Source organism: Anabrus simplex, chromosome 1, assembly GCF_040414725.1.
Source record: "Anabrus simplex isolate iqAnaSimp1 chromosome 1, ASM4041472v1, whole genome shotgun sequence".
NCBI classification, from domain to species: Eukaryota; Metazoa; Arthropoda; class Insecta; order Orthoptera; family Tettigoniidae; genus Anabrus; species Anabrus simplex.
This window is the reverse complement of record NC_090265.1, coordinates 384,213,595-384,227,636: the sequence shown is the minus strand read 5'-3', so window position 1 is coordinate 384,227,636 and position 14,042 is coordinate 384,213,595. Positions and strand designations below refer to the sequence as shown.

The 14,042-nt window shown below is 39.4% G+C and overlaps 1 protein-coding gene across 1 annotated transcript in view; it reads left to right on the top strand.

Moving 5' to 3' along the window:
* The first annotated feature begins 10,094 nt into the window (after window positions 1-10,094).
* LOC136866384 (putative fatty acyl-CoA reductase CG5065) overlaps window positions 10,095-14,042 on the top strand; it is a 234,392-nt gene continuing 230,444 nt past the window's right edge. Inside the window, exon 1 of the mRNA XM_067143296.2 lies at window positions 10,095-10,201. The gene's annotated coding sequence lies outside the window, so the exon portion shown is untranslated. The remainder of the gene's footprint in view (window positions 10,202-14,042) is intronic.

Below are 14,042 nucleotides of genomic sequence, written 5' to 3'. Positions count from 1 at the left end.
CATTGAATAATCTACATAGGAGTGTTAAAAATGCGAGTGCTAATATAAATATGGACGTGTGCAACGCTATTGTAAAAATGCATCAAGTTTGCGTGTGTGACCTCTTGGATAACACCAGCTTGAAGATGGAGTACTAAATTCATCATGACGGAGTCCGGAGGATGATCTGACCTGCCTCCAGCACAAATAAGGTAAATGAGCAGAATGTAAATATGTAGGACTATGAACAATCGATGATCAAAAATGTAGTTCAGAAGTTTGATAGGATTGTAAATAATTCACGTGTTGGATGGTATTAATTGTAGTTTGATATCATTTTCATTTTTGAGTTAAACGTGAGACTACGACAATTATATTTGGCGATTCGGAATATAAATGCCATAGTGTCACAATAATAGTAATTATAGAAATTAGGGTCGTAATAATAATAATAATAATAATAATAATAATAATAATAATAATAATAATAATAAATAAGTGTTATTTGCGCAGTTTCCTTAAGTTAATGTTTTTCATATTATTTCTGGATCATTTTGAAGTAAGTCATTTTGACATATGGGAATTCTATTTTACTAAGAGAATTAACATACAGTGTAGTGCAGATTTTTAAGTGATGGTTTTAATAATAATAATAATAATAATAATAATAATAATAATAATAATAATAATAATAATAGCTATGGTGATGAGCGGTATTTTTGTTGACGTGTTGATTTTGTAGATGCCGTCATGTTAGTTTAAATGTTTATATTTTGCTGCTAGCGCATTCAGTTTATTATTTCATGTTATGTAATCATTATTCAGATGACCGTTTCCGGTAGCTCTCATACTTTGTATTTCGCGACGATCTGGTTGATACGCAGAAGTTAATTTCTTTATGTAACGTGGTTACACATTTCGATAGCCGTGTTTTTGAGAGGCAATCTCGTTATTTCAGTTAGTAATTAGTGACAGGAAGCCATTGATAAGTTAACTCTGATATTTCATAATATGTGAAACGGTGGATGATCAAAATAACGAGCAAAGTAATAGTGATATCCCTGATGATCTGCGTTGAGAAATGGAAAATGTGATATTTGGACCATGTCATGAATAATGTCGTAAAAATGGATGTGTGAACGACACAGTTATTTCGCCCGCCTGATACGAGCGAGGCCGTATCATGAGTTACTACGTCAAGAATATTGATGAATAAATAGAATTGAGAGATGAATAATTTAACCGAGAGTGTTAGATATGCGACGACATGTGTAATGGTTGTAGGCGGAAAGCCTGTATTGTTTCAAATAGTTTCCAGGGAAAATAAATGCTCGGAAATATGCAATTTAGAGTCGGAGGTAAATTGTGAACAGAGCGACCGATCAATGTGTGTTTCGACAGTCATGTATAATCATTGATGACATGTAATACCAATAATTATTCTCCGTAAAGATTGAATAAGGTCATGTCCAGACATTTTAGTCTGATGTTAGAAGATTGCCATCAAATTCACATAATTTTGCTACGTGAATCAGGGTAATATTTTATACTTCGACATTGCGCATTTTTTATTTAAATTTTATTAGGCAGCGAGTTTTGGGATCTGTATTTTTATTATGATATCATTTCTTTGTATATATTTTGTCACCGTATTATTTTAGAATATGATACGTGAATAGTGTTTGTATTTGATTTATGTAAATAAAATAGGTGTAGTCAGGTTATATTAATTTCAGTATTTATTGGGAGCAATGTTTCTCCATTAACATGTTCATTTATGTAAATAAGATCTCATGTGTTAGGGTAAGAGATCATCGATTAGTTCATAGTCAAAACCATAGTAGTGGTATGCTCATACCAAGACAGTCAGTAATCACCAAGCATTAGAAATCCACTACATTTCAGTTAGGCAAATGAAGCGATCTTTAATAAGCAGTTGTATCACAAATGCCGCAAATAAGTCACATAAATACGATGGGATCTGCCTCCATCTAGAGTTGGTACCACAAAAATATGCATTCGCAATGAAAATGCAGGCAGCGGCAAACTAGGTAAAGTTAACGATGTAAAGGGATCGCTTTCATTTGAGATGTAAACTTAAGGCACTTGGCCTAATTAATTTAAGTATTTTAAGCGTCCAGACTATCACAGTTAAGTAAATAAGGTTTAACAAACTAAATGAGTGGTGGTAGCACTTAGATGTTCAGTTCAATAATTTTCTTGTTTTTAGCCACGAGTAGTTTAAATTTGTGGCAAAGATTACACAACGGATAAAGTACTATGTTCATGGTTGTTTTGTTTTGTTTTGTTTTGTTTTGTTTTGTTTTGTTTTGTATTCCTCTCTTTTTCGTTTATTATTACACATGGTTAGTGTATTCTAGTATTACTTTAGAATTGGGTGCTTCCCAACTGAATTTGAATATGGATTAAATATTTGATAGACACCTCAAAGTCAATGTCGATTGGATGAATTAACAAAATTAATTAATTAATGAATTTATTTTGAGAGGACATTTACCAAGGTATTGTAAATCATTTATTCAACTGAGGCTGTATTTCTGACCAGTGTTTAAATGTGGTCACGTCATCGTCATGGAGACAGTGGTTCGATCTACTCCTGTATATTTAAAATTTAATCGACCTTCAGTCGAAATTTTATTAAGGCAGATAATTAACTTTAGCGTGCCTGCCTCTTACCCGGAGGCCCCGGGTTCGATTCCCGGCCAGGCCAGGGATTTTTACCTGGACCTGAGGGCTGGTTCGAGGTCCACTCAGCCTACGTGATTAGAATTGAGGAGCTATCTGACGGTGAGATAGCGGCCCCGGTCTAGAAAGCCAAGAATAACGGCCGAGAGGAACCGTCGTGCTGACCACACGACACCTCGTGATCTGCAGGCCTTCGGGCTGAGCAGCGGTCGCTTGGTACGCTAAGGCCCTTCAAGGGCTGTAGTGCCATGGGGTTTGGTTTGTTTGATAATTAACTTATTGTAATGCAGACCTTTTAATTGTTTTAAATTTTAATTTAATTTCACATTATTTTATTTTACACCATTCTGCTTTCAATTTCACACTTTGCAAATTTTGCTAAATAAACCATTTTATTTATTTCAATTTTAATTCAGTCTTTGGGTACCGTCATTTAACAGTTTAGTTTACCCCATCTTTCATTTCCTCACCCCCCGAACGACGTGTGGCCCATCAACCCGAGGGATCCAAGGACGCACCACCCCTGAGGAAGAAGAGTCTACATGAGGCGGTAGGCATTTTTAAATGTCATTATTTTCAGGAGCAGCCGGCGCACATATCAAGAAAGAAGACCACCGCATTAGGTGCCTTTAAAAGGGCACAATAAGCACCTCCGGAAGTGGAATTCTCGTTTCTTAAATTTTACGACTTCCTGACGGGGATTCGAACCCACATCCTTCCGGGCGAACCGAGCACGCCTTTACCACCTCGTCCAGGCATCCCCTACTGCGCCAGATAACGAATGGAATTTCGATATTGAAAACAAAAAGCGTACCTACCCCCAGGATTTTCCCATTCTAATGCCTTATTTTCATTATCATCTTTCCCCTTTAATCAATCTCGCTTTGGAGTTGAGGGTGGAAATGATCTTTAAAATAACAATCGTTTTCACCATACCTATCTACAGTTCTTCATTTCCTAACGACTTAATTCAATATCGATTTTCTAACTTAACCCGCCAACATTTGATGTTTGAACACAGTGTTGACATTAAACTTCCCGACGCTACCAAGTGATACATAAGTTTTCTATTCACTTGCAATGTCCTCTACATGTTACTTGTAGGCCTAATATTCATCATTATCATCTGTTTACCCTCCAGGTTCGGCTTTTTCCCTCGGACTCAGCAAGGGATCCCACCTCTACCGCCTCAAGGGCAGTGTCCTGGAGCTTCAGACTCTTGGTCGGGGGATACAACTGGGGAGAATGACCAGTACCTCGCCCAGGTGGCCTCACCTGCTAAGCTGAACGGGGGCCTTGCGGAGGGATGGGAAGATTGGAAGGGATAGGCAAGGAGGAGGGAAGGAAGCGGCCGTGGCCTTATGTTAGGTACCATCCCGGCATTCGCCTGGAGGAGAAGTGGGAAACCACGGAATACCACTTCCAGGATGGCTGAGGTGGGAATCGAACCCACCTCTACTCAGTTGACCTCACGAGGCTGAGTGGACCCCGTTCCAACCCTCATACCACTTTTCAAATTTCGTGGCAGAGCCGGGAATCGAACCCGAACCTTCGGGGGTGGCAGCTAATCACGCTAACCACTACACCACAGAGGCGGTCAGGCCTAATATTAAGAATTTTAATACAATATCGATTTTCTAACTTAACCCGCCAACATTTGATGTTTGAACACAGTGCTGACATTAAATTTCCCGACGCTGCCAAGTGATACATAAGTTTTCTATTCACTTGCAGTGACCTCTACATATTACTTGTAATTGTACATTTCCAGACGGCAGATGACAACGTGGACGAGCTAGAGAGAGATCTGAGAGTTTTCCTTCAGAATAGCAAACCCCTGGCTCTACAGCCCTGATGGGACTTGGGTCTACCAAGCGACCCCTGTTTAGTACGAAAGCCTGCAGGTTTCGAATGACGCGTGGGCAGTGCGAAGACACATTTCGGCCGGTATTCTTGACTTTCTAGGCCGGGGCCGCTATCTCACCGTCAGATATCTCAATTATTCTAGCCGGGTAAACCTTGAACCAATCCTCAAATCCAGGTTAAATCCAAGACCAAGTAGGGACGGGAATCAAATCCAGGGCATCCGGCTAAGAGGCAGGCTTGATCTCTATCCCTGGACAGCAAGACCGACCGCCGTCTAAATAGTCCGTTTCAAACCTGTAAGCCCAGGCCCAATTCTGGTGAGAGATAGCATTTACAGTGCGTTACGTCCCTTTTGCTTTACGTCGCACCGACACAGATAGGTCTTATGGTGGCAATGGGATAGGAAAGGCCTAGGAGTGGGAAGGAAGTGACTGTGGCCTTAATTAAGGTGCCTGGTCTGAAAATGGGAAACCACGGAAAACGATATTCAGTGAGGTTCGAACTCACTATCTCCCGAATGCAAGCAGACAGCTACGTGACCCAAACCTTGGCTTTGAAAACAGGCATTATCACAGGTATGAGTGATGCAGCCAATCCCTGTGCTGGGTGGTGTGAAGATTTCCTCATAGTGTCGGTTGTTTTGTTGGCAAACTGATTCAAATATTAATTTAAATATTATTATTTATTTTCAATACATGCAATTCTTCTTTGCTGTTTTTTATTTCAGTTCTGAGGTCGGCAATAATTTGGATCAAGCCTACTTTATAGCGGATGCTCTTTTTGTAATGGTCGGTAGTGTGCCACTTCACTGTCAGAAATTGATAGTTTACAGGAATTAAAATGGACACAATTGCCAAGATAAGCTAAATACGGTGCATAAACTCAGTCATCTATATGAATGAAATACAATATATGACGTGATCGAGGCAGAAAAGATCAAGGCGGAAGTGACTAAGACAAGTAAGAGTTCAGAATTGTTAGAACACTACTACTGAAAGATTGAAAATTGAAAGAGCAAAACTTAAGCAACGGTCGTATTAATCTAGAGATATTTTATCGCGTACAGCATTTCAAGACTTGGAGAGAAATTCAATTAACTTAAGGAAGAAGATTGGCGGAACTATATATTCATTGAAGAACGCAGAATTATGAAAACCGTAAATAAATCTGCGAGACAGGAAGAAAATTCGAAAGAAAGGCATAAAGTGAATCGTCAAGACGGCAAGAGATAACTATTGATAAAGTTACAAGGAAGGAAATCTTAAGGATACGGGAAATAGCTAAATTGCTATTAAGACTGAAGTTAAAACGACAGACCTTTACATTGAATTTAGCATGTTAGAAGGCTATGGAATCCTTATCATGACGCAACTGACTTCATATGTGTTTATTTCTGTTATATTTGCGCAAGACATGGCTGTCATGATGTTCTAAGAAGACGATGGCGAGATGTCCGGAGGAGACTGACCTGAGGTGACGGCAAAGGAACCTTACCTATCCCAGAGCATCCTAATGACCAGGAAGAGGATGTAATTAACGCGCCCGATTCACAGATGTCCTGGAGCATCTAATTCAATCCCGGTGGAGCTGACGGAAAAATATAAGTCTTATTTATTAGCGCAGTAAGTTAGATTAATCTTGCAGATTTTAATATAATCTTTAATTTGTTGGTGAATAAATGGTTAGACGTTATGATCTTCAAATTAGCTCAGATATGTTAGATCCTCGCGAATTAATGACATACTTGTGTCGAAAGGCAGGAATAATAGGTAATCATCTGAATAACATAACCAATCCTTAGGTAGGATATGTGTGAAGTGAACAACATGTAAGTGCAATCGCAGTGACATTTAAGCAAATGAAGAGGTTATATATATATATATATATATATATATATATATGAATTATGTGATCTAGATCGATAGAAAAGGTTATAGGTGAGTAAGAATTAATATCTTGTAGTGGGGAGATTATACAGGACCATTGTTGCTCACGTCCGTAGGTTTAACCCGAAGATACCCTACACGTATCCCCTGGGTGGTGCTAAGCGAGCAACAGCCTTTTGGCGGCCAAACAATCTTAGCGATCTCCTGGCCAATTTACATATCAATACCATAAGCTGACTAATATTGATATGTACAGCCAAACGCTAAATAATAAAATAATAACAGTGCCGTATAAAATCAGAATTGAATTATATGAGGATATGGGAGTGATATAAAGTGAAAATGAGAGTGACTGAGAAGAAATGGATTAATGAAGTGAATAAATGATGAATAGAGAATTCTGTGCATCAAGTTAAGGTATAGATGAGGGTTATTTGCAAGAAAAAGGAGAAATATGATATTGAAATATGAATAAAGTGATATAGAAATATTGAATGAATAAATAAATGTGATATGCATTTTTTCGTCGATAATGAAGGGAATAATCAGTTGTGAAGATAAAAAGAATATTGACGCAATCCAGGGCCAGTAATATACTTGATACCATGATGTGTAATCGTTGACAGGTATTCTATATTCAACATGTGTAAAAACGTATTATGAAGTTCATAAGGAGTTAAGGCACTAGTAAATCATCGAAAAATTTCATTATAGGGGAAGTTGAATAAGATATTAATTAGAATATTAATTAGAAATTAACCCATCTCTCTACCATAATGTTGAATATTTCCTGGAGAACTGCATGGCACTCACTTAATCCTCTTATCCTATTATGAGGTTTTCGTATATAATTCCAGATGGTAAAATAATTGATAGAGTCTTCATGAATAATACTCTATACCTATTTTAATTAATAATAATAATTGAGATAATGGGATTCAATTAATCAGCTGACTATAGATCTCATCAGACACATTTATATAATTAAACTAATTTGTAAGATTTATAAGATGAATGATATCCATTTGAGCTGATGAGTGATATTAGATATTAATATAGAAATTAGCGCATAATATGGTTGACTTAGTACTTATCTTTTTCCTGACGCATCCTTAAAGCAGAATCCTAGAATAATAAAAATCTTACCCTCATTCTAAATAATTAACTAAATAAGTAAATAATTACAAGAAGAGAAATAATCGATGCTGAAATGTAATATTTCCTAAGAAGATTTGTAAATATTTCGAGAAACTTTGACTGAAGTTTAGGGACTTTTCTTTCATACATTTAATTAATGATACAAAGATAATGATGTGATTTCATTTCAATGATTTGAGTGGTACAGAATCATTAATTTTCCTGTTGTACATAATTATGATAGCAAATTAATCAAAGATCTTTGCTACTACAATGAAAGTTTATTAATTAATTTTCAAAGGAGATGACGATTCTTTTTAACTTTATTCCCTTCTTTTCCTTTTCCTCAGAATTTGAACAAATAGATGAGATAAAGATATATTTGATATTTATGTTTCTATTCTAGCATAAGCATTATATTCAAACATTCATTTTTAATTTAAGATATATGCGGAAATGTTTTTTTAACATGATTGATGAATACGACCATCGGTGTTGGCGATAAATGACATCCGTATGTCAGAAAGGTCATCGCAACTTCTACGAATCCACTGAAAGAACAACCGAGCTCGATAGCTGCAGTCGCTTAAGTGCGGCCAGTATCCAGTAATCGGGAGATAGTGGGTTCGAGCCCCACTGTCGGCAGCCCTGAAGATGGTTTTCCGTGGTTTCCCATTTTCACACCAGGCAAATGCTGGGGCTGTACCTTAATTAAGGCCACGGCCGCTTCCTTCCACTTCCTAGACCTTTCCTATCCCATCGTCGCCATAAGACCTATATGTGTCGGTGCGACGTAAAGCAAATAGAAAAAAAACTAAAAGAACAGAAACTTTGATAGGCAACTGAACTTGAGCAAGCTAGTCTGGATTTCTTCGCGACCCACCCTGGACGCAGGAAAGACGCAGTAGTGTTATGAGTTGAATGAATGCCAGTATCAAGACGATCACAAACGCCTACCCCCCGAACTAGAGGAATTAAGCAAACATAGCTAAAATCTCCGACCCGACAAGGAATCGAACGCGGGGCCCTCTGAACCGAAGGCCACTACGCTGACCATTCAGCCAAGGTGCCGGCCAGTTCCAATATAATTAATGTTGTACTGACTGGGTGGGATATGTCACAAGAACTCGTACATAGACATATACATCACATGTTAATTTACACGTATAAAGTTACATACATGATAGTTTTGAAATTATCACCGTACTGAGTAGCTCAGACGGTAGAGGCTGGCCTTCTGAGCTAAAGTTGACGAGTTCAATCCCAGCTCAGTCAGGTGCTATTTGAAGGTGCTAAAATTCGTCAGCCTCGTGTCGGTAGACATACCGGCCCATAAAAACATCCTGCAGGACAGCATCTCGGCAATTTCGAAAGCCATATAAGAAGTTCGTGGGACGTTCAGTAATACCAATAACATTATCAATGAAAATTAAGTTCCGAGTTCCTCTTTAGGGCCTTGGCTTGCCAGGACGACTACTCCAGATACAGCGTGTTGACATCCTTAGCCGTATTGCTTCATTTTTTCGACCAGATCCGCTGCCTTCCGCCTCAAACATCTAATCAGTTGGTCTCACGAGGCTGAGTGAATCCCTGGAATAGCCAAAAATCGAAGCCGGGGCCTCCGGGTACGAAGCAGGCACGCTACCCGTACACTACAGGGCAGCACATTCCCAGTAAATAACCATAATTTACTTTCAACGCTATTCTTATTCTTCTCCTTCTCCTCCTCATTATTGTTCCACTTTGAGCAGATATAGATTTAGCCCTGTTTTGCGACTGGATGCTCTTCCTGACACCAGCCGTATGGAGAAAGATGTATTCAGAATCACGTACTTCGGGGGTGGTTGGTAGCGTGTGTGTGTGTGTGTGTGTGAAGAGATTGATAATACAAATAAATAAAATACATTATTATTATTATTATTATTATTATTATTATTATTATTATTATTATTATTATTATTATTATTATTTTATTATTCCGGACCTACAGGGAAATTCAGCAACAGAATGGGTCAGCTTTTCGACGACTATTAATTCGCACTAAGACAAGCGTGGGTCAAATTCCGGCTGGTTAATTTGAGATTTCTAAACTAATAAATTCTCTCCCTGGGGAGACGGATTCTCATGACAATTATTTTGCAGTGTACAAGAGGAATAGTACGTTTCTCGGAGTACAAGTGTTACCCGAACCCAGTTTTAGCTGCTTTGCCTTAAGGCTCCAATATACAGATCAACAACCTGTGCGTGGGAACGAAGATAATGACAGAAGGAAGTAACGTACATTTGTAATAACAGGAGAAATGTGACTTGCTTTTGCCCGTGCCCCAGAGCGCCACCAATACCCAACATTACCGTGACCTAGCGATGTGATGTCACCAATACGTAATTTAGCATAGTTTACCTATAGTGAGACGAAGTGGGACTTTCTCCGAGCCCAACGCGTCGGCCCGCTCCCCACCTTGCCCCAGCAGGTACGTGTCTATAGACTTGGCGGGTGGCGAGCCTTGTACTCAGTCCTACACAGACATTTCGCGGCGCTTCACAGTTAGGCAGTGCGTGTGATTCATCCGTCCGAGCGCGCGTGTGCATTTGTTAGCGTGATTTCCACAAGCCTCCTAGGTTACCAGGTAAGTCCTGCATTTATTTGTCTATACATACCAACCTATATCCGATACTGTATCAATAGGGTGTGGTGGTCGTCATCACCTCAATGACTTAGCTGCTGGCTTCCTACCCGGAAGGCTGAGACTCGAATCCCGGTCGATCCTGGGTTGAGATTTTTATCTCAAAAATCAAGTGGCGTCAGAAGGGCAACCGGCCTTAAAACCCCGGCTGAAACCCAAAATGAGCCTGGGTGGGTCCACTGACCCACTGGGATAGGCTGAAGAAATAAAAAGACTGTAATATACAATGAGTGCATGCATATTATTATTATTATTATTATTATTATTATTATTATTATTATTATTATTATTATTATTATAATCTGCTCCTTGGCTGAATGGACAGTGTAGTGGTCTTTTGTTCAAAGGCCCCGTGTTTGATTCCCGACTAGGATGAAGTCAAGAAGTTCATTATTATTGTTTTGCTATTTGCTTTACGTCGCACTGACACAGATAGGTCTTATGGCGACGATGGGATAGGAAAGGCCTAGGAATTGGAAGGAAGCGACCGTAGCCTTAATTAAGGTACAACCCCGGCATTTGCCTGGTGTGAAAATGGGAAACCACGGAAAACCATCTTCAGGGCTGCCGACAGTGGGGCTCGAACCCACTGTCTCCCGATTACTGGATACTGGCCGCACTTAAACGACTGCAGCTATCGAGCTCGGTGATTATTATTATTATTTACACACGCGGTAAGAAAATGGTTTAGTTGTTGATTCTCCAAACTTACTTCAGAAGTTCGGGTCCTAGTGATTCTGATGTAGAATTTTCAATTCAATAATAGTCATTTGCGTCAGGAAGGGGAGCCGGACGTAAATCCAACACTGAAACATTCTTTTAATAACAATAAGTACATAAATAAATAAATAAATAAATAAATAAATAAATAAATAAATAAATAAATAAATAAATAAATAAATAAATAAATAATCCTTGTCCTCACATTCAGCTGAAGCAGTGGAGTTCTTCACAGGCATATACTGAGGTGCTTCCATGCGCAGAATCGGTCTTCCGATATAAACAAAGCATGGCATAACCCGCACCTCTTCGATTAAAGCATTACAGCAGGTAGGCAGCTAGCTACAAGTTTGTTTGCCGGGCTGAGTGGCTCAGACGGTTAAGGCGCTGGCCTTCTAACCCCAACTTGGCAGGTTCGATCCTGGCTCAGTCCGGTGGTATTTGAAGGTGCACAAATACGACAGCCCCGTGTCGGTAGATTTACCGGTACGTAAAAGATCTCCTGCGGGACTAAATTCCGGCACCTCGGCGTCTCCGAAGACCTTAAAAAGTAGTTAGTGGGACGTAAAGCAAATAACATTATTATTATTATTATTATACAAGTTTGTTTTGACTGAAACGAACACAGTGACGAATCTTTCGATGTAGTAGAAAACCCACTGTGATACAGTATGAGGTAGAGGAGGTTTTCTCTAAACCAAAAACTATTTGATACTTAGGAAAATTCTGTAGCTGCGTCAGTTCGGGTCATCATTTGAAATGTCCGACTCCATGGCTAAAGGCGTGCTGGCCTTTGGTCACAGGGGTTCCGGGTTCGATTCCCGGCAGGGTCGGGAATTTTAACCATAATTGGTTATTTTCCCTGGCACGGGGACTGGGTGTATGTGTCGTCTTCATCATGATTTCATCCTCATCACGACGCGCAGGTTGCCTACGGGTGTCAAGTCAAAAGACCTGCACCTGGCGAGCCGAAGTCCTCGGACACATCCCGGCACTAAAAGCCATACGCCATTTCGCCATTTCATCAATTGAAATTATAATTTGCAGGCTCGTAACTGGTTCTAGATTTTATTGAAGTTATATTATTATAAATCACCAACTCGCAGACAGAATTACGATACATTCTATAAACAGAAAATTAATATATTAAAATACGATTTTAATCTATGTATTTTATACATTTTTCTTTCTTTCTTTCTTGCTTTCTTTATAAACCGTCACTGAAAATACATTTTGCGACTTGAACAATGAGAAAATAAATCTAAAATATATTGTTATACTATACACAACAAAAATGTTATTACACCAATATCTCAACATATATCATTATTATACAATATAATAACTATTTACAGAAATATAGGTCTATTATAATGGAAACTGTGAACCTATCGCATATTTCTAGAACATATAAATAAAATAAACGGAGTGCAAAATAATAAACATAATGCATTGTCCATAGTTATGTGATTAGAATAATAACTTTTTAACAAAACAAAAATGGAAATAATAAGGAACTAATTGTGAAATGTGTGTTAAATAATTAAACACTTGTGTCAAATACTGAATTTATGACAAGTGTAAGTGACGATTCCCCCCTTCCTCCTGCATAACATTAATAATCAGTCCGTGCCCCATTCCTGTTTGTCACTCGCTCTAGCCGCTTGAGGATGGAATCTCAGATTCATTCCTGAGATTCGCATTAACAAAGCCACTCTTTTCCTCTCCTGACCTGGAACCCACATGTTCACCACTCTTCCCAACACATGTTCGTTTACGTTCAAGTCAGTCGACTTGGGAGGCCATTCAAGCACGTTAACGTCAGAATGTTGTTTGTAGAAGGCATGGTTACGTATGAAATGTGGAGAGAGCAATTATCTTGTATAAACCTGATAACGGGAACTTCTTCCATGCGGTAAATTGCTCGAACACTAGAAAGAAGCGTGCCTTCTAAAATGTCCACATACTTCCAAACAGATCGTCCGTGGCTCAGACGGCAGCGAGTCGGCCTCTCACCGCTGGGTTCCGTGGTTCAAATCCCGGTCATACCCTGTGAAATTTGTGCTGGACAAAGCGGAGGCGGGACATGTTTTTCTCCGAGTACTCCGGTCTTCCCTGCCATCTTTCATTCCAGCAACACTCTTCAATATAATTTCATTTCATCTGTCAGTCATTAATCATTGCCCCAGAGGAGTGCGACAGGCTTTGGCAGCCGGCACAATTCGTATCCTCGCCGCTAGATGGGGTTATTCATTCCATTCGTGGCCCAGTCGAACGACTGGAAACAAGCTGAGGATTTTCATTTTCACTCCCAAACAGTCGTATGTGGAGTGACCTCTGTCAACCCTCTTGGTGCAGCATGATCAAATGGCTCTTCATAACGCTTGCCATCTGGACGCCAGTACTTCAGCTGTTTACCTGGATCGGAGCAAAATACCTGTTCATCCAACCAGATTGTTATTTACCATTCCTTTAGCGGAATGGCACTTTCTTGTAGTTCAAAGCCCACGCGAAGTTCTCTGTGTATACAAAGAAGTCGCCCCTTTTCGCAGCTCGGCAATTTTGAATACCTGCAGCATGGAGTCGGCGATTCACGGTAGTCCTCCTTGCTGGCAATTCTAATACGACAATCGCCTACAGTATAGCAGCAAACGGAGAATTGTTCATAGTCTGAACGATTCCAGCATCATATTCCGGAGTAGTTGTTTCTTAGAAGCGTTGTTGTTTCCATTGATCTAGCATTCATTCTCCACGTCATTCTTGCCGTATTTCTATCCATCAAACTGTCTCAAGACTGCATGATATTGCTTGAGCTATTGCTCCGGTGGGCCTTCCACAGGCCAACAATACGGTCTCGATTCACTTGTAATAACTATACCTCGGATTTGTAGGTGGTAATAGGTTAGAATACAAAGTAATTTGGTTTGTAGTAAGTGTCATACAACCCGTTGTACGATGACGTAGGAAGAGTAGCATAAATTCAAGGGGTTCTATAGGTTGTACCCCTAATATCTATGCAAATCTCATAGCATAACCGCTGTACAGTTTAGGGTATACTTGTTAC